At 34.7% G+C, this 25,452-nt stretch overlaps 1 protein-coding gene across 1 annotated transcript in view; it reads left to right on the top strand.

Annotated features, from left to right (window-relative positions):
* Positions 1 to 25,452, top strand: part of LOC145259824 (arrestin domain-containing protein 3-like) — a 96,907-nt gene that overhangs the window by 44,537 nt on the left and 26,918 nt on the right. The window lies entirely within an intron of this gene.

Here is a 25,452-nt window from a genome sequence, read left to right as displayed (position 1 = left end):
TCAACAAACATTTTAGTGGAATTTGAACGGAATCTAAAGACCACAATGTTGGGAGATTGATATTTCCGTCAATAAGTGTTTTCTTCATGGCAGATACATAGTGTGGTTATTGACTTCGGTTCAAATGAGGATCTTCTGGTTGAGAATCTGTAGGAATGGAAATTCTCAGGCTAATTCGATTGTCGCCCTTTTAACTCAGAGAGCGACCTAGTTTCCAGTTTCTTTCTTTTCTCTTCCTCTTTTCCGCTGAACTCTCGAGCAACCAACATGTAACGAAGAGTCGCTCCTGTTGGTGGCCGATGCCACTAACAGCGGTCCTGACTAACCGTCAACCTCTCGCAGCTATCAATCGCAAGTAACAAACTTATTCTCGGCGAACTCTTATTCTCAACGAACTCTTATTCTTTCTGTCTTTATTCTTAATATTTCTCATGTAAATAAATCTGTATTCTTTCGCTGATATATACCGGTGTGTTTTCGTTGTCATTATGCGACCTTTGCTTTTCAATCCATCTACCATTCAATCCATACAACTTACACATGGGGACGGTATCGTCTATCACACAAGCAGACCATCCTGTCCCCTCTACAAATCTTTGACCGGGTTTTGTATGTGTTGGCCTATTTGGAAAGCAATAAGACTAAATGTGTGTGTGTGTGTGTGTATATATATATATATATATATAACTATATATATATATATATATATATATATATATAACTATAAAAATAATGATGTTCTTTTAAACCTAGGCTGAATATACCAAAGTTTGATGAATTCTGATAATCAGTTATTTTAGTTTGGTCACATTGAGATGAGTGACTCTTGGATTAAAAACAATAAATGCAGAGATCTTGAGGTGAAAAGCTGGAGGAACGTTGGACAACCCCAAAACATTTAGATGCAAACCATTAACAAGAATCTTCAGTAGTATTTGAATGATATGGATTCTCAAGACCGAAACTTTTAGAGACTGGTATTGCAAGCTGTCAGAAAATGCCCAACCTTTAACCAAGGAAATAAGACAATAAAATGGATGACAATGTTGATCTTGACAAAAAAAAAAAAAAAATTTTGATAGAAATTGCCGAAGAATTTTTAATACTAACATTCATTCAGTGAAAAATGTGTTTAATAATAAATAGAGCTGTGACAACAGCATATTCTTTTGTTTTGACTCTCGAGTATATATCCAACGCAGACTCAGTTAATCAACTGAGAACCACATCACTCTATATAAAAACATAAAATATTAACTGATATATACTCGAGTCAAAAGAATGAAACCAATATTCTGTTGTCATAGCCCTAATAATAAACATAATAATAATACTAATAATTCGTCGAAAATATCTGGAAGATGTTTTGTCGGGGATGCCAAGTTAGCTATCACCGTCTAAAAAAACAGGGGAAGTAACTCAACAATGAAATGTCTCAAGTAATATGCCGGAATACCACTAATCTTCCCCTCCCCTTCTTGGTTTATTAAAATGGTTGGATAACTCTACCACTTCAGCTGATATCTTACTGCTGCTGCAATTCTCTATCTATATAAGAGCCAGGTACGTCCTAAAATAGAGTACTGTTGCCACATCTAAGCAGGAGCTGCTCGGCGTGCCTTACTCAGCCTTGATAAAATTCGAAACCGACTTTGAAACCAAGTAGGTGATACCCTTTTCTTTTCCCTGCAACCTCTTTTTCCACAGAAGAGACGTTGCGAGCCTGTCTCTGCTCTGTTATTATTTTTATAGCAAGTGCTCGACTGAACTCCAATTTATGGTCCCCCCTCTGCTAAACTTTCACAAAAAACGCTCTACTAGCTACAACTACTATAAACGATCCCCCCCCCCCACACACACACACTCTCTGTCTGTGCCTAAATCTAAACACAGATTCCATGAACGAAGCTTCTTCCACAAAAATGGGCGCCTGTTCCTCTGTCTTGCTTCCTGGTTTAATACAACATAGTAGACTTCAAAAAAAACAAAAATTCTTGTTGAGCAGTCCATATAAATGATCAAATTCTACCCAATTTACACCATTAACGATTACTACACTACCATCTTACACTCATTAACCTTTATCCTCGAGTAGTCTCTTTGCCTTGGTAAGTGGTGACTTCCTCCCCCCCTCCAACAAAAAAAATGTATGCAATTATTGAAGAGGGTTGGACATTCGTATGTTCACTGTTATTATAGACAAGTAGTAAGAAAATGGAACTGACAGAATTAATGAATCAATCCCAAGATGGCTGCGATGTCTTTTGTTTTATTTGCTTTGCAAACCGAATATGAATGATCGTATCACTTGGCATCGAGTTGTATGCTTCTGTGAAGGCTGTAAAGAAACGGGATGGGTTGAGAAATAAAAGAAACAAAAAAAACAAAAAAACTTGAAAGGGCAATTATTATTGCTTCAAACATTGGTTCTTTGATGCACTGTCAGTTTGTTTTCCGACATTGGCATTTCGTTGTCATAAGATATCTCTGTCAGATTTAAATTGTGATACTTCATGAGATCTTGCCCAGAGACCAGGAATGTACCATTGGTGAAAAACAAATTAAAAAAAAGTACGCTTTACATATGTTTCATTGAATAGCAGAAGTTCAGCAAGTAACGCATCAGAGACCAAGAGTGCGCAATTGGCGTAAAAACAAAACAAAAAAAAAAAAACTTTGACTGGTGGGTGCATCAACTAGTAGAATTAACAAAATTAGTCATAAACAGGATGTATTATAGATAAATGGTTTGAGTAGGAATACACATGAAAATAATTGCATCTGTTTTTGTGTATTAGTATATGCTAAAATCTAAAACGGTGAACTTAAAACTGTAAAATCCATTACATTAAGAGCTGAACTTTTTGGGGGACTATTTGTTTGGTCCAATAAAGCAGAATATTGTGTTCAGATGGTTTACCAGGGAGTGTGACTTGGTTGGTCCATTCCATGGAGGTGTTTCTGGAGTGGTTATTACATCCATGTTTTAGAGTGTTTTGTAACTATTCTGTAGTTTCTTCTGACAATTTAATAAACAAAAATATCGTAAAAATTGAATCTAACTTGAAAATACGATGAAAAAAAAAACAGCATGGTAGCATATAAATGGTTGTTATTTTTATTTCGAATTATTTACTCAAGTAAAAATTCCATACAACCTTCAAATTTGTTAGAATAACTTTTTAAATTTAGCAATCAAGGAAAAAAAATGGAATTTTTACTTGATTAAATAATTTGAAATAAGAACAAGTGAAGCATGCACAAGTGAAGAGGCAAAAAAAAAAATGACTACGTTCAGCATACTCTCCCCCCTCAGTTAGCCCCAAAAAGTCCCCACGAGACGTCAAATCTTGGTGCAAATAAACAAACGGTGCAGTTTTAGGTGTTAACATATGTAAATTTGAGTTTTGCACCATGCAAAAAAATGACCAAGTCCATCATTTCCCCCCCCCCATTTAGTCCCAAAAGTCTCCAAAGCCTTGACATATTTCAATTTGAGTTCAGCACCATGCAAAACTGCTAAAGAGAGATACACAGAAAAATTTGGACAAATATAGTAAAATAGTCCCAAAAATGGAGTGTTTTTATTAGCCCTAAAAGAGCCCCTGGGGCACACCCAAGAGTTATCGCTAAAGTATAGACAAACAAAATTATATAGAAATCAGTTAGTTACAACTTTTCAGAAAGTTTTGTAAAAATCCAAGGCATCATTTTTTTAATAAACACAAGTGTCAATTTTAGTCATTTTAACCTGAAAGGCACCCCTAGGTGATGCAAACAGAGTTCCCCAGAAAATCTGTTCAGTTACTTTTTTACTCATATCATGTTTAATGTTTGTTCAAAATTTCCAAAAATTCCAAGGTGTAGTTATTGAGAAAAGTGCGGACAGACGAATGGATGAACAGACAAGTGTGAATTTACAGGTCCACCCTCCTTTTGATTTTTGTTTTAATTTATTTTTACTGTGCAATAATTTGTTTATGTTGTCCAGTGTAGTCTTGCTCTATCGTATGTGTGAGTGTTCTAATGCCCACTTGGGTCGTCTCGTCAAGTTCGTCCGCATCTATTCCCATTTCATTATATACAAGTTTTATTTATACAGTTTATATACATTTATACAGTCTTGTGTGTATACACACGGTCAAGCTCCTCTGAGGACCCTTAAGTTGTGTGTGTGTGCATGCGTGCACGTTAAGAGTTCACCATACCTTTCTTTATTATCCTTTGTCGTCTGCGCTATGGTTCTTCCTGTCACTGGTTAATGATCTGTAAAGAAGCATTCTAGACAAAAAACATGGCACTGATATTTTGGCATGGATCTCTTTATTCATCTACGAATGAACTGGGGACCCCTTGCATTGCTGACTTAAGCTATCTTGCGTTTTCGTCAACACATCTTTGTCTGACCCTGCTGGCCTCGAAACTAACTCTATATCTGATCAAGCCTGACTATCAAGCTTTGACTTCAATTCAACTGTCTACCCAAAAATATCCCATGTGCGTTTCTTTTTATATCAGGGTGTATGTGTAGGGATAACTCCTGTTAACCAACCTGCACACTGACCCACTTTCTAGCAACACTGGTGCATGTTTTGCTGCACTTAACTGGCACAAGTAAGTTGGATTCAAATCAGTACCGTGCTAACCACGTTACTGACACACATATATATATATATATTTTTTTTTAAATAGGTTACGCAGCTGCGGATCTATGAGGTCATGATCAGAACAATTCTTCTCTTTGGTTGAGACTTGACCACTGCGTAGAGAGGATCTTTATAAACTTGAAGTCTTCGATCACTACTTCCTCCACCATATCCTGCGCATTTGCCTCTCTGACCAGATCCCTAACTTGACCATATGCACATACTTGGCCTGGAGGAAACTCTGTTGAAAAGGAGACTCTGGTGGTTCGGTCACATGCTGTGCTGACCGAAGGATGAATTCATCCATCAATTGGTAGCACCCATTGCATCCACTGTTTGGAAGAAGCGTCAAGGTGGGCGACTTAAAACTTGACTTGTGGCAATAAAAGCAGATATAGAGATCATGTCCGGTTCTTGCATTTTTGGTGTCTATCGCTGGAACCATGAATGCCTGGATCTTGCCGTCGATTGCTGCTGACCAACAGAGGTGGATGGCTTTGATGCAAGATGCAGTTAACACCATTGGGGCCGGCTGAACCAATCCCGGGTGAATGCTGGTGCAGGTAATAGGTTAAATTTAACAAAACAAAAAACATTGTTAATAACAAAGTGCATTAATGGCGGCCCACTATTATGAATTTGGAATCGGGGCATGCGAGCGAGAAAAAACTAGAGTAGAAATAGGGATAAAGTAAATGAGAACCAAAAAAAAAAAAATTCTGTTTACATTAAAAAAATAAATATTCAATGCTTTTCATAAATACCTAAAAGAAAAAATACCTGACTCGAACAGTCCAAATTCGAACTGATTCACAAATATTTTGTGGTAACGAAAAACGATAGAGTAAAGAGACTGACATAATATTGTTTTACAAACCGTCGGGTGTTGGCTAAATAGATCTGACCTTTTGCACCTATGAACCTCGATTGCTTTGACACTGCTGAAATTTTATAAACATCTGCCAATCTTGGTTGAGCCAGAGATTGCCGTCTCTGACATGCTTTTAACAACACGTTTTTAATTTTACTTGTCTTCTCAAAAGGACAAGACATGTAAGGTATAAGGCTTTTAAATGTGGGAGATACTAGCTTCACCCCCACCCCCAATGGGCTTTTTATAATTGTCCCACAGTCTTGGCTTTGGATGTCTGGATTTTTAAATCTATTTAGATGTCTTGACCATTCATTTCTGTTGTACATGTTTTATTCATTTGTTCAGACGTTTTGTGTGTGTCACCATATACACTCCCCCACCTTCGACAATCACCAACCCCAACGTTGAGTGCTGTGGATTTCTTTTTTTCATCTGCTATTCTGGCCGTATTGTCTATCACATTGGCAGCACGCATGGGTTCACAAGTATAAAAAAAATGAAACGCCCCAATATAAAACATTTTGGATGCGTGTGTGACATTATCGCAGGAAACAACTAAGTTTTCTGTAGAGGCTGTGGTCATCAGTTGCTACCGGCTCCTCTCGATCTGCTCTGAGCCACAATCTGCCTTCAACTGTCATAAATTCAATACTGTCCGTAAACTATGTCAAATTGCTACTATTAAAACTGGCCGTAAACTAACTCTAAGTATATTGACCTCTATTTTCCTCTCCTTTTGTCCCAGTAACTGCCACACCTTGATTAACAATCCTATTTCAGCTTTCTTTTGTGTATGTTGGTGAACAACTTCCTATACCTTTGTTCTGCTGATAAACTTTTTTTTTTCCTCTTTATTTTACTTCCTAACAAGTGAGGGAGAACGATGGGCAATTGGCAGGTAAAAAAACAAAACATTTTTAAACTAGCTACTTTTGACTTTCAACCATCGGATATAGGTGAAAACATCAACTAGTGTTTATTTGTAGGGTGAAATTAGCAATAGTATTAATTATAGTATATTATAGACAAACTAGCTTAGGTGCCCGGCATTTCCCGGGTGTTTGGAGATGTGTATTGAGCAAAAAAAAAAAAAAAAGTGGTGGTAGGCAGGCAGGATCGAACCCGTACCGCGAAGGAAGACAAGAATGTGAAAAAAAAGTGACATCTTTGCCGTTGCGTCCATCATGAAACTGGAAATAGCGAAGATTTAAATTAAGGATAGTCAATCGAAAAGAGGGGATGACTTTCGAAAATATCTGCAAAAAAAAGCGCCCCCCTCCTCCTTGTAGAAAAGTGCTCAGTTGAGGGTGAAGGAATTAATGCTTTTAGCCAATTTTTCAATATTTGTCATCCGAAGGGTTGAACTTCCAAATGATACCAAACTCATGAAAATCCATCGCCTCTGTCGAAAGTTTTAGGCAGACATACAAACATACATACATACATACTTACATACATTTAAACAGACAGGTGATATTTCTATAATAAGTTAAGAAATACGACTCTGACTTATAGCCTCCATACAATTCCTTCCAAAAACTCTGCTTCTACCGCCGCAACCTTACTACTATATGTCTTAACAACTTGAGACCTTAATCCCCCCCCCCTTTTTTTTTTTTTTTTTTTTTTTTTTTTAGTTCAGAAGATGAGCTTTAGTTTTGCCGAAACAAAATCTGAACTGCAGATGTTTATCCATGGTTGAATTGAGTTCAAGTTTCTTTGTGTAACGGGAGAAGTTATGTTGACTGAAAATCGTTGGTTTGTGGGTCATTTATGCATGACTTGCCTAAGTTGAAGCATGTGGGGATTTTTTTTTTTTTTTAAATCTATTTTACATCAACACGTTCGTGATTAAGGAACCAAGTGTAGTATCTGTTCTGATATTCCACTTTTCTATCCTGTCTTCGATTAGTGAAGGAATCCTCTTTCTATGTCGAGGCAATTTTTATTTTTGTATTGATCCAGAATGCCTCTTTCGGGGGAGCTAGATTTTTCCCCAGATTAAAAACTGACCTTATGTCTGACTCTGCCCTCATGGGGAGGCAATTAAATAGGTACCGATTGAACACAATGGGTATTTTAGTTTAAATTGAATGGAGAAATTGTAAAGAAAATTTGGCTTTAGTTAAGCATGCCCATTATTTGTTTATGAAACCATTCGGCGGAAGTGACGTCAGACAAATTTTTAGGTATGAATGACCAAAACTATATATAATTTTTTTTTTTAAGCAAATAAACAATAAAAACAATAGTTTTATTCAGTTTTTATCTGAACTTTTATAACAAAATTATAACCTTTTATAATAAAAAAAATGTTTATGAAATGTTTTTATGTTTATGAACTTTTTTTTTTTTTTTTTTAAGTATATTATGAACTGTTTTCAAACATCAGGTGTTAGTATTTAAAAAAAACTTTTTTTTTGTTTTTTACATCAAACATAAAATAAAACTGTTATAAACAAAATATTTATGAACTGTTTTTTTTTTCCATTAATGTTTATAAATTGTTTTTTAATCAAACATAAAAGAACTTTTATAATAAAATATATTACAAACTATTTTCTTTTATTTATGAACTTTTTTTTTTTTTCTTTTTTACTTTTCTAATAAAAATATATTACGAACGGTTTTTTTTTATTTATGAATTTTTTTTTTTACTTTTATAATAAAAATATATTATGGACTGTTTTTTAAACATCAGAGGTGTTGGTAATTTTTTATTTTTTTTTATTTATTTTTTATTTTACATCAAACATAAAAATAGAACTATTATAACAAAATATTTATGAAGTGTTTTTTTTTTTCCATTAATGTTTATAAACCGTTTTGTAATCAAACATAAAAGTACTTTTATAATTAAAATATATTATGAACTGCTTTTCAAACATCAACGGAATTAGTAATTTTTATAAAACATGAAAGTAGAACTTTATAATGAAAGTATATTTATGAAATGTGATTTTTTTTATTCAAAAAATCATAAAAAAAACGTATCCAATAAAGATTTCCAAAATTGTCTTTGATTCGCCGCCAACTTCATAAATATTAAAAAAACAACACCAAAAAAACAGTTCATAAACATTTTTATTATAAAGATTATAATTTTGTTAGAAAAGTTTAAAGATTATTTGAATAAAACTTCTGACAAAGGAGGGATTGAACCTAGTAATTCACTCCCATTCTGTCCATTGGATTTTTAAAAAATTTTGCACAAACATTAGTCATGGTGAAAGTAAATTTTTGCCAGAATGGATTTTCAGGGATAACTCTGGTTATATCCCCCTACGGGCCGTTATAGGGGTAAAATTGTCCCAAAATAGTTTGTCCATTCATTCGTTTGCACTTTTCTCAATAACCACTCCTTGAATTGTGAAAGGGGACTTCGCATGCTTGGCTTGTTTTATATTTGCTTAAAAAAAAAATAAATAAAAACATTATGTACAGTGTTGGTCATCCGTACCTAAAAATTTGTCTGACGTCACTGCTGAATGACTTTTTAAACAAAGAAGTGTGATATTTAACTTAGCTGAAAATTGTAGTCTGCGCGTTTTGTAAAGTTCAGTTATTAAAGAATAGAAAAACAAAAATGGCGACACGCAGCTGATTTTATGCTCAACCCTTACGTGAAAGTAATGTGAATTCTCACCGTTCATATGCAAATTAGATGATCCTGGGTTGCATAAAGGCAAGTCGTTTGAAGAAGAGAAGCATGCATTTTCAGAAGGCGAGCCATGGTACGTACCGCATTGAGGTGTGGTGGATTATTTACTTTAATCAGAGCAAAAAAAAAAAAAAAATATAATAATACTGGACTAAGGAGAAACTGTACTCAATAAATCTTAATTGTAGTAATTTTTTTTGCACAAGGCATAATATTGCCACTTGAACGTGTGGTCTACTATTTGGGATTATGTATAACAGAGGATTGTGGGGAGCTGAGTAACGAGATTTCTGTTCACATTACATTTAAACTTCCGTACGTTAGTACAGTTAGGGAGGCAGGAACCAAGGAATTTCAAAGCTTAATCATGCAGGAAGTTAGGGAAGAAACTATTAGAGTAGAAGGCTTTCCAGCATCTATGGACTTTTATAGTGAAGGGGTTAATAAAGGGGTGGGATTTTGCTGCTTGTCAGGTTAGTTGGGCATATGCACATTGAGGGAGCACAAGTGCTGGAAGTTCGTCAGAGCATATTCTATTAAAGTACTTGTAAAACAGACACGAGATGGAGCAATGCAGTGATGCGACAGAGATTGGAACTTGAATGGTAGTGTGGAATCGATTGGATTTAAGACTTTAGATCTTGTCTAAGAGAAAGAGACAAGTAGTGGCTGTCCTGACCCAGCGTTGCCCATGGGTAAATGAAACAAGATGGCAGACTTGTTTACTAAGAAATGAATTAAATTCGATGACTTTAATTTTGTAATCAAATTGTTTTGGGAAATAGAAATTACAATTTTTTTTTTTTTTTTTTTTTTAAATTTCTTTTAGTACTTCACATTAATGGATTAATGTCATCATCAACATCATATTCATTTTAACACCCGTTTTACATATTGGCATGTGTTGGACGGCTTTAAGAAATTAGCTTCCAATCCGAACTATCTCTAACCAGGTTCTGATTTATTTCTTTGCCTCAGGTCCATTTTTTTTTATCACTTCTTCCATATTTTCCTTAGTCTTTTCTTGTGAACTGCATCTGCTACTTTGACTTGGGAGCATTTAGTTCTTTCCCACTGCAAGAGCTGTGATACCAAGTTCGGAAAGTTGGATTGCAAAGTCAGTGCCCCCCGAGGAGGGACACTGACCTGCAAAAAGTGCACGGGCAGCCCATCGATCTTCTCCAGTAAGGGCACCTCAGGCGATTAGCAATAAACTAGCCCCTTCTCAAAGAGTGAAGACAAAGCCTGGGAGGGTGGATCTTCTAGAACTGCACATAAGTAGCATTACACTGCAGTCAACAGTCTCTGTTGATTTTGAGGGTCGAGGATACAACTCTATTTTCTTTAATTGCAGATTTGGTAACTATCGGCTATTTTGAGTTCGGCTTGGTTTGGCAATTCCTGCCTTCTGAAAAAAGCAACAAAAAACAAAAAACAAAAAAAAACAAACGAATGAAAAAAAAAAAACGAAAAGCAACTGCCTCTGCCTAACCAGTGATTTAACTTGTCCGCTATGCGGCTTAGTTTGTGAGAGCAGGGGCGGGCTAGCCTTGTGTCACACATGCAGCAAAAACATTGATAGCAGAATGTATTTATGGCTTTCATGTGTCGAACAGCGAGTCCATCATAGATGGAAAATGTCTTATTTTCAAATTATATTCTTGGTAAGAGACAGACTGACACTGATTCTCAATTATAATATGATGACCCCCCCCCTGCAAACTAATGTGACTTGGTTATAAATTCATAAGCAATTAGTAAAAGCTTTCTGACAAAACTGACAGCTGTAAAAAGATGGTGATATGTCTGTTTTGCTTATTGTATTATGATTCAAGAGATCTTTTGTTGTCATGGAAATCCCACTATAGGATGTGTCATGAGTAATCTTTACATTATAAGCAGGTTTTGAATTGTCACGACACACACACACACACACACACACATACATACATACACACACATACATACATACACACACACACACACACACACACATATATATATATATATATATATATATATATATATATATATATATAAGGGCAGGAGCTGTTCGGCACCCCTATCCAGCCTTGATATTTCAAAACCGACTTTGAAATCTAGTAAGCAATGTCCTTTTCTCTTCCCTGCAACGTCTTTCCCACAGAAGAGACGTTGCGAGCCTGTCTCTCTGCTCTATCGTAATTTTCATGGCAAGTGTTCGACTGAACTCCAATCTTTGCCCCCCCCCTGCCAAACTTTCACAAAAAAAACAAAAAAAACACTCATATAGTTACAACCAATATATACGATTTCCCCCACTCTTTGTCTGTGCCTAAATTTGAACACAGATTCCACGAACAAAGCTTATTTCCCAGAACTGCCCACCTGTGGAACACTATTCTGGTGGCCTGCTTCTCGGTTTAATACAGCATGGTAGCCTTGGAACCCAATGTAAACAAGTTCTTGTTGAGCCGTCCTCATAAATAATCAAATTCTATGCACTTTACCCCCCTTAACGGTAACTACACTATCACCGTACATTCATTAACCCGTATCCTCGAGTGACCTTTAGGCCTTGACAAGTGGTGGCTCCCAAGCACATATATATATATATATATATATATATATATGTACCCTTTTTATTTGCTTTACATAAGCATTAATATGTCGCTACACATCCATCAGCATGTTTCAATCAACCAGTTACAAGTAACTAGAGATCTCTTCAGGGGATATTGCTTATAAGTTAAGTTTTAAAATTTTACAGGAGTTTCAAGCACAAAATTTATCAGGCCACATTCCTTTTAAAAAAAGTGAATTAAAATATATATATATATATATATATATATATAACGGAGAAATCTGAGAAATGTGCATGCGAGTATTGTTTGTTCTAAGCAGTTCACTTATTGTAAAAAAAAAATAAATAAATAAATAAAAATAAAAAAATACTCGAGCTGAGATCGAAACCAAAACGTGAAGACAGTACGATAACCATTAGATCAGTTGACATGATCTTTTAAAAACTGTTTTCAAACCTACTTTTTAACAGAAGGAAGCTGTCATTCTCTCGTCTTCAGCTTTACACGTCCATCATATTCAACCGCACTTTTTCCTCCTCCACCATGTGGTGTTCTTTTTTCCCCTTTTCCCCCTCTTTTTTCCTTTTTTTTCCTTTTTTCCCTTTTCCCTCCTTTTCCTTTTTTCTTTATTTCTTTTCTTTCCTTTTTCCTTTCTTTCCTTTTTTCCCCTTTTTTACCTTTTTTTTTCCTCGCACCAGCCCGTACACACTTCCTAATTTTCATATGTGCTTTTTATGGCAAGCCAGCTATCTTACAGCTCCTGCTGATATTTTCCCACGCGCTCATACACACTGTCACTTTTTGAGCCTTGATAAGTATTGACCCCCCCCATCCCCGAATAGTAAAAAAAAAAAAAAAAAACATGCATGGTCCCCTATGAGTGCACAGTAAACGAGGCATAAAAAAATAACTAAGTTCAGCATTTCCCCCCCCCTCCAATTTAGCCCCAAAGGTCCCCAGGGGATGTTAAATCCTGGTGAAAATGAACAAACGGTGTAGTTTTGGGTCTTAACATATGTAAATTTGAGTTCTGCACCATGCAAAGAAAGAAATGACTGTCCATCATTTGCCCCCCCCTCCCTATTTAAACCTAAAAGGCCTTAACATTTAAATTTGAGTTCAGCACCATGCAAAACTTCTAAATAGGCATACATAGAAAATTTGGGACAAATATGCTAAAATAGTCCTAAAACTGGAATATTTTTATTAGCCCTAAAAGAGCCCTTGGGGTACATCCAAGAGTTATCGCGAAGTATAGACAAACAAAATTATATAGAAATCAGTTAGTTACAACTTTTTCAGAAAGTTTTATAAAAATCCAAAGCATCAATTTTTTTTTTTTTTTTTTAAATTTATTTTTATTTTTTTAAGCACAAAAGTGTCAATTTTAGCCATTTTAACCCGAAAGACACCCCTAGGGGGCGGGAGGAGGCAACAGGAGTTTTCCTGGAAAATCCAGTGTTATTTTTTACTCCTGTCATGTTTAATGTTTGTGCAAAATTTCAAAAAATTTAAATGAGTAATTATTGAGAAACGTACGGACAGACGAACGGACAAGGATTAATTTACAAGTCCACCCTCCTTTTGTCAAGGGATGAAAAAAAAAATATTTACTCGACATGGGGGTAGCTTGTTCTCATTCTATCAGATAGAAATAAATTTTTTTCCTCAGAAATTATCAACCCTGATCTGATCTCTAAATTTCCGAAACAAATCGTAAATTTCAAAGAAAATGTTTGCAATTTTGACTTGCGCTTTCGAGTTCCGTTAACATTTTTCGCTTTCAATTCAGGTTTTCCGTAGTTCTGTTCGACAGGTCTGGGATTCTCTTGTTACACTTAAGCAAAAAGTGTAATTCGTTCCATCAGCCATTACTGGAGGGGGTAGCATGTTCTTGTTCGATCAACCGTGACTGAATTAAGTAATTCGCAACTGTATTTTTAGTGTCGCCTGCACTGAGGATTGAACCTTCAATCTCAATTCAAATTACTTTGGACTTCTATCTAGTCATAGCTGACAGAACGATAGCATATTACCATCGGGTTCTGTTTGAAATGCAGTGCTGATTCCTGAGTTTGAAAAGATAAACTTGAAGGTCGGTGGTTACATCAATCGAATACTCAAGATAGTATTAAACTCGGGAATAGTATTCTTGAGTTTGACAAAATACACCTTTTAGAGAAGGTTGAAGATCACATCGACTGAAATGTGAAAATAACATTCAAGATGAAAATGATAGTCCAAAAAATTTAAATAATACAAATCCTTGTCACAAAAATTCAGAAGCGGGAAATAAATAAATTTTTTCTCTGATAGAAATTGTCAATCCAGATCTTAAAATTCCATAACCTTTCAAGTAAATTTTTGTTGCAACATTTTTTATATTTAATGGGGTATGATCCTGGAAAATTGGGAGATTGCAGACCAGATTACCTATATATATATATATATATAATTATTTTTTTACTATAATAATTAAATACCTACAGACACTAGTGTTTCATCCTTTCGGGATTCTTCAGTGCAGGGTGTCACGATTACTACCATTCGAACCCCGCGACACGAGACATCTCTGGCTCGATTAGCGGAGGCCGTATCCATTCGGCTACCCTTAACCGTGTGAAATAGCATTGAATTTTAAACATTTTAATTTTTAAATGTTCATTACGTCAGACAGACAGTGATCAAATCGTTATACGATGATCTACGCATAAGAGCTAAATTGACCGACTTTTAATTCAACGGAAAGTGCTCAACGATAAGAAACGAATTTCTTAAAGGGGCTGTCATAATTATTTTTTTACTATAATAATTAAATACCTACAGACACTAGTGTTTCATCCTTTCGGGATTCTTCAGTGCAGGGTGTCACGATTACTACCAGTCGAACGATTCGAACCCCGCGACACGAGACATCTCTGGCTTTTACATCTAATGGGGTAGGATCCCAGAAAGTTGGGAGATTTTATTTGTAAATACTGCTAATATAAACTGACAAACCATGTTTTGCTATCAACCAATCAGAAACCAGAATTGCTTCATAAAAATTGAATCTTTTAGTATTCCAGCATATAATTTTTTTTTTGTGTATCAAGACAAGAAGCTTTTGTTCTTCAACTGCAAAATCATAAAGTCCAGGACCTGTACAGAACAGCTACCCACTGAAAATTCATCTCCAGGACTTGTATAGAATAGCTTCCCATTGGAAACTCGTCTGAAATTAAACATGGCTTTCAATTCAAGACTTTCCATCAAAAGATGATTGCAATCTTGATCTTCATGTTTGACCGACTGATTCCCACCTCCCCTCTTCGTCTCTTTCAAGTTCCGTTGACATTTCTCGCTTGGAGTTCGGGTTTTCCGTGGTTGTACTTCCGATACTCATTCAACAGGTCTGAGGTTCTCTTGTTACACTTATAATTAAACAAAAGGTCGTTCTTGCGAAAAGAGGTTATTGTCTCCATGCACAATACTGCCAGTTTATCGCACACATAAAGGTCTCTCTACTTTAAGTACTGACATTTCAATGTCAATGGCTTTTGTTTTGGGAGGGAGGGAGAGGATGGACTGCTTTCTGCAACTCTGCATTGTCTGCCCTTCTGAAAGCACTGAAAAGGTCATTTTGTTAATCAAAAATTAAGTGATATTAATCACTTTTACCGCAAATTCATTACCGGCAGACGAGAAACGAATTCACAATTATCTCGCTTATCTCGAATCAGACAGACTTGATCAGCAAATGGATATGTTTGATGCTTCTTGTAATAATGCCATAATTCAAAGATGTGGGATTATAATTAATCACCATTGCGGAAGGAAAAAGAAATACTAAATGAAAAACAAAACAAACCTGGAAACTGAGATATAAAAGGGGATGGGCGAAAGAAAACAAATGCAATTTATTTATATATAGTCATTTTCAGAAGAGTGAAATAAAATAAAACTAAATAAAAGACAATCTAAAATTAATCCTATATGTATATAGTACAAGATTTGGTTGAAATTCAAAGACTTATAATGGCAGACCTGTAGCAACGTGGAGATGGAATTTCTTTTCCCCAAACGAACACACCAGGTTTATCATGTACAGATTAGCTTATTGTTGATAACATCGGATGGAAATCGCATCTGATGAGATGAAAATTTCTATGAAAACATAAAATCATAGAATGTCATCCCATTAACAAAACGGTTGTAATGAAGAGATCCAGGCTGAAATAAACGAGTTATATAAAAGAAAAAATGTAAGCCTTTGAATTTCAACAAAATCTAAATTGAATCTAACGGTGATTCAGTTTTTATCCTGACGGTTTTAAATCGTTGAATGAAAACGGTATACATTGAAATTAACAATAATAAAAACTGTGTGTGAGGACACTTCTCAACCTATATACTCAACAAATTTTTGATCTACAGACTTGAAATTTTGTATATAGAGTATTCAGACATGTGGAGTCAGAATTGAAAAAATTGGTACGTTGGAGTCATCAAATTTCTATTTGTTTGTTAACCGTTTCACGACTGCACAAGTGTGAAATGTTCACATGACAGCTTCCTTATGGTAAGAATAAGTAGGTTTGAAAACATTTTTTCAAGATCGTCTCCAGCTGACCTAATGGTTATCGTACTTGACTCACTGTCTTTAGGCTTTGGTTTCGATCTTAGCTTGAGTTTTGTTTGTTTACTTACAAGAAGTGAACTGTTTAGAAAAAAACAATGCATGCTCAGTTTCTGTATTAAAATGTTTTGATGTGTATTTTACAATTGAGCGACTTGCTAGTGTGTGTGTATATATATAATAAAATTTACAATAAGTTTACCAAGGTAATCAAAATGGTAAACTTAAAATATATTATAAATATTAAAGAGCTAATATTTACAAGTAAAATAAACTCAGCCAGGTGTAAAAGCTCAATAAAACCGAAAAGGAAATAGAGCTTATAATATGAACAAATGATTAATAAAACATGTTAAAAGACATCTTGAAAAAGAGTTAAAAACATATTTAATTTTAAAAAAGGAAGCACAAGATAAGTGGATAGTCCTTAATCCGCGGAATTTCGAAGAAATACTCTCCTTCTCATCAGAGGGTAGGAATTAGCAAAATGTGGGATCGGATTTTGCATATAAAAGTATTTAATGAAACTACAAGTAAGTCACAGATCTTACTTGGTTAAAAAAAAGGGTGAGGTAAGGGGAACAGGAGGCAAAAGAAAAATGATAAAAAGATTTCACATGAATGGATAGTCCGGTGAAGGGTAAAAATCCATTTTTGGATTTTTACCCGCGGATTAAGGACTATCCACTTATCTTGTGCTTCCTTTTTTAAAATTAAATATGTTTTTAACTCTTTTTCAAGATGTCTTTTAACATGTTTTATTAATCATTTATTGATATATATATATATATATATATATATATATATATGAATGCGCATTGAATTGTTCACAGAGCAGATTATATTAAGAATAAGTAGGTTTGAAAACACTTTTTAAAGATCGTGTCAACCTGGTCTAATTGTTATAGTGCTGGACTCACTGTCTTTAGGATTTGGTTTTGATGTAAGCCCGAGCATAGTTTTTTTCCAAAAGTTAAAAAAAAAAAAAAAAAAACATTCACATGTCTCAATTCTTGTATGAATTAAAATATAATTATGTGTGTTTTAGGACTGAGCAATGCCTGGCGGCCTACTTGTGTGTGTTTGTGTGTGTGTATATATATATATATATATATATATATATATATATATATATATATACTAGCAAAAGTACCCGTCGTTGACTGGGTTCAAAAACAGCCTACAGAAAATGGACTCTGATTTATGAAATTATGATAGGTGATGAAACGGAAGGGTTGTAAATTTGGGGGTATTGAAACCAAAGCAAAATATGATGAAGGTAAAAATAAAATAGATAAAGCCCATAATTTATTATACCATACCTGTTCACACTGAAACACTTATCACAATATTCTGTGGTTCTATATTAAAAAAACCTTGTTAAACTTTGTGACATATTTCCATTCTATGGAGGTCAGGTGCGAACGAACACCCCATAATTTTATTATACCATATTTCTTCAAACTGAAACATAATTATCAAAATATACTTACGCAGATAGATATTAAAAGTCTTTATTAAAGTTTGTGCCTATTTCCATTCTATGGAGGCCAGGTACGAACGCAGACCCCACAATTTTATTATACCATCCCTATTTAAGTTAAAACATACTTATCAAAGTATTCTTATGTACATCTATATCCAAAACACTTGTAAACGTTTTTTTTTTTTTTTTTTAAATTTTAAAATTTTTTATTTCCATACTTTGTGGACCAGATGCGAACGCAGACCCCACAATTTTAATGAACCACCGTTCTGCCAGATCAAACATAGCTATTCCTGTGTCTCGATACGTCTTCTATCATTATATGTAATCAGTTTTTTTAAAATAGTCAACCATATAGGAGCCTATTCGTGGCCAGACACACACACATTTAGCTTTATATTATAGATATATATATTTACACACACACACACACACACACACACACACACACACACACACACACACACACACACAGTAGCAGGGAGACCCAACGTTGTTTGGGATTGAATGGTAATTAACGAATGTTTCACACATCCATATTTTTGTCATCGAAATCGATGAAATGGCCCATTTTTCAATCAAATCGATTGATTGAAAGCTCTCGTTGGGGACCCATCGTAGTACACTCGGAGGAAGCTTCACATGCCTCTCGCAGTGACTAAAGCTCACAATACATTGTAGTCTACATCGCACTGTAGAGAACCTACTGTTAATTTTATAAAGTTTTTATATATAATGGCTTGCATTGAATTTTTAAATGCAAAAGTCAAGTATTATGCTTTAATTGTGCTCCAAACAGAAACATTAATTTAGGACGCACCCCTGTCATTGTTGGTTTTATATGTGGGGCCTTTTGGCTTGTGTGGTAATAAAAGTTCTCTAATTCACTTTTGATAGTAGGTTGTGTAAGATGTTGACTTTGGTCAAAATCGCCTGTTCCTTCTTTCATCGGATTATTTCGATTATCATCAAAGACATTCCAACATAAATCCTATCGAACAACACTGCCAGGCGCATAAAGTACCTTTGTGTGAAATTTCATAAAAATTGACTCTGCCGTTTTCGAGTCCATAGGGAATGAATTCACAGACCCCAAAAAGTGCCTTTGATATTTTTGAGTTGTAAGCTATGTTTAGTTTCAGAACAGTTTTCGATGGTTAGTTGTTCTATACAAGTCCTGGAGGTGACTGATTCTCAGTAGACAGTTCTTGAGTTGGAAACCACATAGCAAAAGATTCTTCCTGTGTTGACTCGAAGAAAACATATGGTAAAGAAAAGGCTTAATTTTTATGGAGCAATTCTGGTTTCTGATTAATTTGATTCATCAGTTCCTAGCAGCATCGTTTATAAATAAATCTCCCATCTGTGAGGGCTCATACACCCATTAGTAGTTAAAAATATTACAGCAGATATAATAGCATATATATATATTAGTGATGGGACGATACCACTATTTGTCCAGATTCCGATACAATTACCAATTCGAATTCTTTATAAATCTCTAATTATTTAACTATAAGATTGTTATTTTCTCCAATTTTCGTAAAAAAAATGTTAAATATGCAGATATTTTCCTAAACGTCAAAATACACTTGTGGAGGATGATCTATCGATTTTAGCTTTACTGGTATTTTAAAATCAATAAATATTTGTTTTATCATTATTACCAGCAATGGAAGATTTTACTTTAAACAAAATTTAATAAAAAAAAAAAAAAAACAATTAAAAGAATCGTTTTGGCATCAGAAAATGGGCATCAATTTTTCCGATACCTCCAAATCTTCCGATTTTTCCAATTCTGATTAATCGTCCCAACACTAATATATATATATATATATATATATATATATTATATATATGCTCAGGAAAAATAATCTGACATATTTATTGGTTTAATAAAAGGCAAATAAACTAATAGGACAAAGTGTTTTTATTTTCGAAAAGTACATATGTGGTTTTTTTTTTTCATTGGGTTTTAAAAATGAAATTGGTCACATGGGATCCGTTTTTGTCCACACACACACACACACACACACACACACACACACACACACACACACACTGTCGAAGGCGTTCTCGAAAGTCAGCCGATTGATTTTCTTTTCAATTCAGATCCAGTAGTTCTGAAATTGGTAACCCATAACAACATCGTGTTTCGAGCTGGTATGGGATCATGTCTACTAAGATTGAAGTGAAAACGGAACGCTCCATGTTGTGTTGCGGTTATAGATTCCTTTGTTTTGCTAAACCTTTCCACCATGTCCGATGCTTACCAGTTCAATTCATGTCAGCAACTGAAAAAGAAATAAAAAATAATAGCATTATAAAGAAACAAAAGAAAATGGCATTATATGTAAAAAAAAAAAAAAAAAAATTTTTAAATGGGATTTTATATATATATATATATATATATATATATATATATATATATATATAAACTGGGATTGTACTTGTCGAAAATAAAAACACTTGTTTCCTTACTTTATTTGCCTTTTATTAAACCTACAAATATGTCAAATCATTTTGCCTGACCCTATAAAGTGAAATTGTCTGTGGTGTGTACATTTCCCTACCAAACTACTCTGTCAATTTTCAGTCTACAGACTCTAGATTTAACAAAAGAGGTATTGAGATTTTGGAAAATCTTTTTAATCGGTTTTCGGCCAGAAATTTGGTTGTCAAGGGGTCAAAGATCAACGATTTGACCTTTGAAAACTCTACCAAACACCTCCGCCAGATTTTGGGTCTAAACACTTGAAATTTTAGGCTTACTTGGACATGGATCAAACTTTTAATTTGATTTGAGCCCAAAACAAATGGTAAGAGGTTAAAATTGGGGTCCAAGTTAAAAAAAAAAAAAAAAAAAAATTGACCTCTGCGGTCTCTACCAAATTACTCAGCCAATTTTTGCTCTAAACATTTGAAATTTTACATAAAGGATATTCAGATATGCAGTAAGGTTTTTAATCAGTTTCTGGGCGAAAATTTGGCTGCCAAAAGGTCAAAGTTGATCTTTGTAGACCCTACCAAACTCCTCCACCAATTTTGGGTCTAAACACTTGAAATTTTAGATCTAGGTTACCTGGACATGATTCAAACTTTTTAATATATATATATATATGCACATAGTTATGAACAGTACATAAGGCCCAAGCAAAGCTGGGCTGAACCGCTAGTGTGTGTGTGTGTGTGTGTGTGTGTGTGTATATATATATATATATATATATATATATATATATATATACAGTGATGATCATATTTATTGGCACGGTAAAATAAAAGTTAAATTTTGTCTAATAAATTCTAAAAAAGGGATTAAATTAAAGAAAATAACAAAGTATATTATGTATTTTTAACTGGCCTTTCCGATGCAGCAATCGGATTTTAGAAAAAATAAATAACAAAGGAACAACAAACATAATTGCAAAAAACCCTTGTTCAAAATTATTGGCACGGCTTTGTTTTTCTTTTAGTATCAGTATAATATCAATCAATTTCCGGTTTATGTGCTTTCTGAACTTTTTTATAGCCATATTATGCTTGTTTAACGCTAATTCAGTGAATAATTTTTTTCAGATAATTTTTAGATAGCGATTTATTTAAACTATTATAAGTGACTAAATTATAATTTTCAATCGCTATGGTTAAAACTAAGGAACACAGCGAAGACGTCAGGAAGCTTGTTGTAGCATGCCATACCAATGGGGAGGGCTATGATAAGATTTCAAAGAAGCTAAACCTTCCCAAATCCACTGTTAGAGCCATAATAAACAAGTTCAAATCGCAAGGCCACGTTATGAGTTTAGAGGGTAGAGGGAGAAAAAGGATTCTTTCCCCAAGAGATGAACGGAAAATTGTTCGACAAGTAAAACAAAACCCAAGGATCTCTGTTGGGGAGATTGTTGATGAACAGAGCACCTCTGGAGTGAATGTATCTCGACATACAGTTGGTAGAGTTTTGAAGAGAGCTGGTTTAAAAGCATGTCGTCCGAGAAAGAGTCCCTTATTGAAGCCTATGCACCTGAAAGCAAGGCTAGCCTTTGCAAAACGTCATATTGATAAAGATGTTGCATTCTGGAAACGTGTTCTATGGACTGACGAAACGAAAATAGTTATTTGGCCATAATAAAGTGTCTTATATTTACAGAAAATCTGGCGAAGCTTTCCTGCCTAAGAACACCATACCCACAGTGAAGCACGGTGGAGGCAGTTTGATGTTTTGGGGATCCTTTGCTGCCTCTGGACCAGGGCGACTTGTTAAGGTCACAGGTAGCATAAAAAAGGAAGATTATGTTAAAATATTGGATGAAAACCTGAAAGACTCTGCTAAAGAGCTCTCACTTGGTCGTCGTTGGTGGTTCATGCAAGATAATGACCCAAAGCATTCGGCTAAACTGACTAAGAAATGGCTTGAGGACAATCATATTAATGTTTTGGAGTGGCCATCACAAAGCCCAGACCTTAATCCAATTGAAAATTTATGGAGAACATTAAAATTGAGGGTAATGCAAAGGAAGCCTAAGAATCTTATTCAATTGAAGGATTATTGTCAGGAAGAGTGGGCTAAAATTACTACTGAAGAGTGCAACAACTTGGTTGTAAACTATGAAAAGCGACTGAGGAAGGTAATCAAGGCCAAAGGCTATACAATTGATTATTAAATAAATCGTGCCAATAATTTTGAACAAGGGTTTTTTGCAATTATGTTTGTTGTTCCTTTGTTATTTATTTTTTTTTAAATCCGATTGCTGCATCGGAAAGGCCAGTTAAAAATACATAATATACTTTGTTATTTTCTTTAATTTAATCCCTTTTTTAGAATTTATTAGACAAAATTTAACTTTTATTTTACCGTGCCAATAAATATGATCATCACTGTATATATATATATATATATTTATTTATTTATTTATTTATTTCTTGTGTGAAAACGATAAATTTCTTTAATTAAGTCTGTGGGGGGAAAATAGAGAAGGCTTACTGCAAAAACGTGCTCGTGTCTCTCTGTCCTGCCGGCTAAGAAGGAAAAATGAAAAGATCCAAGATGGAGACCATGTTCTTTTAATGTACATGGTCTAGCACAGTTCTTGAAAAATTACATCTCGCACGTAATTTTTGAGGTGCGCCTGGGCACCATAACAGCAGGTTGCTGGAGGGAGTGGGTGGAAGCGTTCAAACCTGTGTACAGTGAACATCGTTGTGCGGCTCGTTGGATTTCTTGATACAACCTGTATAGAGTGAACTTTGTTGTGCGTCTCGTCAGACTTTTCTGATTAAAAAATTTTAAGAAAAAAAAGGAAGACAATCCAAAATTAATGCTTTTTTTTTTTACCGTTGAGCTCATCCTTCAAACTCCTCAGTCTGACATTCACAGGCAACATCAATTGGAACAAATGCAATGAGGACATTGCTAAGGCTGCTGCAAAAAAGGTGGGCTCCCTCGACTGTGCTAGAAAATTACTCAAAGTATCTTTATAAGGCATCAATTCTCCTGTGCATGGAATATTGTTGTCACATCTTGGCTAGTGCATCTACCACTAAACTTTCGTTCTTAAACGGAGTCCAAAGAAAGTCTCCAATCTAATAGGTCCTGCACTGTCGGTCAAGTTCCAACCTTTGTTCCATCATTGCAATGTTGCATCCTTGCGCCTGTTTTACAAGTATTTTAATGGAATGTGCCCTAATGAACTCTTAACACTTGTGCCCCCTTGATTTATATACTTCCAACAAGCAACAAAATCCCAGGTTCCTAGATACTGGAAGCTTTTTACTCTAATTATTTTTCTCCTTGAACTGCTAGACTTTGGAACTCCTTGTTTTATGCTTTCCTGGCTGTACTAACCTGCAGAAGTTTAAATTTAATCTGAACAGAAATCTTGCTGCTCAACTCCCCACAGTTAAATATGATCACAAATAGTAGTTAAAAAAAAAAAAAAAATGCACTTTAATTTATGGAAAGAATTTTTTTTTTTCATTTTCAAAAGAGTGATATAAAGGAAAGACAATCCAAAATTAATGCTTCTTTTTTTCCTTCTTCTAAATATTCGAAAATGACTTATACAATTCTTAAGACTTTTCTTTCAGCGAAATTAATTTTTCCAAATTATATAAATATAATTTTTTTTGCCCCACCCCCCTCCATTTCATAATATTCTAAACTGAATGTTATATTTTATTTGTGCGTTTACTTCAAATAAGTTTTCTTACTAAATTTTAAAATATCACAGAAAATAGATGTTGACATTTATTTTATTAAAATAGTATTTCTATACTGAGAAGAACATGGCTGAACAACAACTTTTGGGCACCATGATATGCAACATGCCCACGAAAAAAAAAAAAAAAAAAAAAAAAAACACTCAGTGAATTGAAAAGATATTCAACAAAATCAGAAAAAAGAACAACTCTGTCTTGTTCAATCAGACGTGCTTGAATAAATATATAGGTATATATGCATATAGTTGTTTGTGCGTGTATGTATCTATAGTTGTTTGTGTGCGTGTATGTATCTATAGTTGTTTGTGTGCGTGTATGTATCTATAGTTGTTGGTGTGCGTGTATGTGTCTATAGTTGTTGGTGTGCGTGTATGTGTCTATAGTTGTTGGTGTGCGTGTATGTGTCTATAGTTGTTGGTGTGCGTGTATGTGTCTATAGTTGTTGGTGTGCGTGTATGTGTCTATAGTTGTTGGTGTGCGTGTATGTGTCTATAGTTGTTTGTGTGCGTGTATGTGTCTATAGTTGTTTGTGTGCGTGTATGTATCTATAGTTGTTTGTGTGCGTGTATGTATCTATAGTTGTTTGTGTGCGTGTATGTGTCTATAGTTGTTTGTGTGCGTGTATGTGTCTATAGTTGTTTGTGTGCGTGTATGTGTCTATAGTTGTTGGTGTGCGTGTATGTGTCTATAGTTGTTGGTGTGCGTGTATGTGTCTATAGTTGTTGGTGTGCGTGTATGTGTCTATAGTTGTTGGTGTGCGTGTATGTGTCTATAGTTGTTGGTGTGCGTGTATGTGTCTATAGTTGTTGGTGTGCGTGTATGTGTCTATAGTTGTTGGTGTGCGTGTATGTGTCTATAGTTGTTGGTGTGCGTGTATGTGTCTATAGTTGTTGGTGTGCGTGTATGTGTCTATAGTTGTTGGTGTGCGTGTATGTGTCTATAGTTGTTGGTGTGCGTGTATGTGTCTATAGTTGTTGGTGTGCGTGTATGTGTCTATAGTTGTTGGTGTGCGTGTATGTGTCTATAGTTGTTTGTGTGCGTGTATGTGTCTATAGTTGTTTGTGTGCGTGTATGTATCTATAGTTGTTTGTGTGCGTGTATGTATCTATAGTTGTTTGTGTGTAATATGTATGTAAAATGCCAACAACAAATCTTAACTTTATAAGCGATAAAAAAAACGTACATTAAAGTGGCGATCAACCATGGTAGATTAGTAAAGTAGAATGCAAATACTGACCTGTGCTGACGAAGGCTAAAAGCCAGAAACACACGTATCCATAGGTATACTTTTATGTACATAAAATAATATTTAATAATATAAATAAATACGTCCCATAAAAAATAAAGGCGATCCATTCATATAGATATATGAATAACAATAAGAGTT

Source organism: Euprymna scolopes, chromosome 35 (assembly GCF_053919585.1).
Source record: "Euprymna scolopes isolate OS-2025 chromosome 35, ASM5391958v1, whole genome shotgun sequence".
NCBI classification, from domain to species: Eukaryota; Metazoa; Mollusca; class Cephalopoda; order Sepiida; family Sepiolidae; genus Euprymna; species Euprymna scolopes.
The sequence above is the reverse complement of the archived record's forward strand: the minus strand, read 5'-3'. Positions and strand labels throughout refer to the sequence as shown.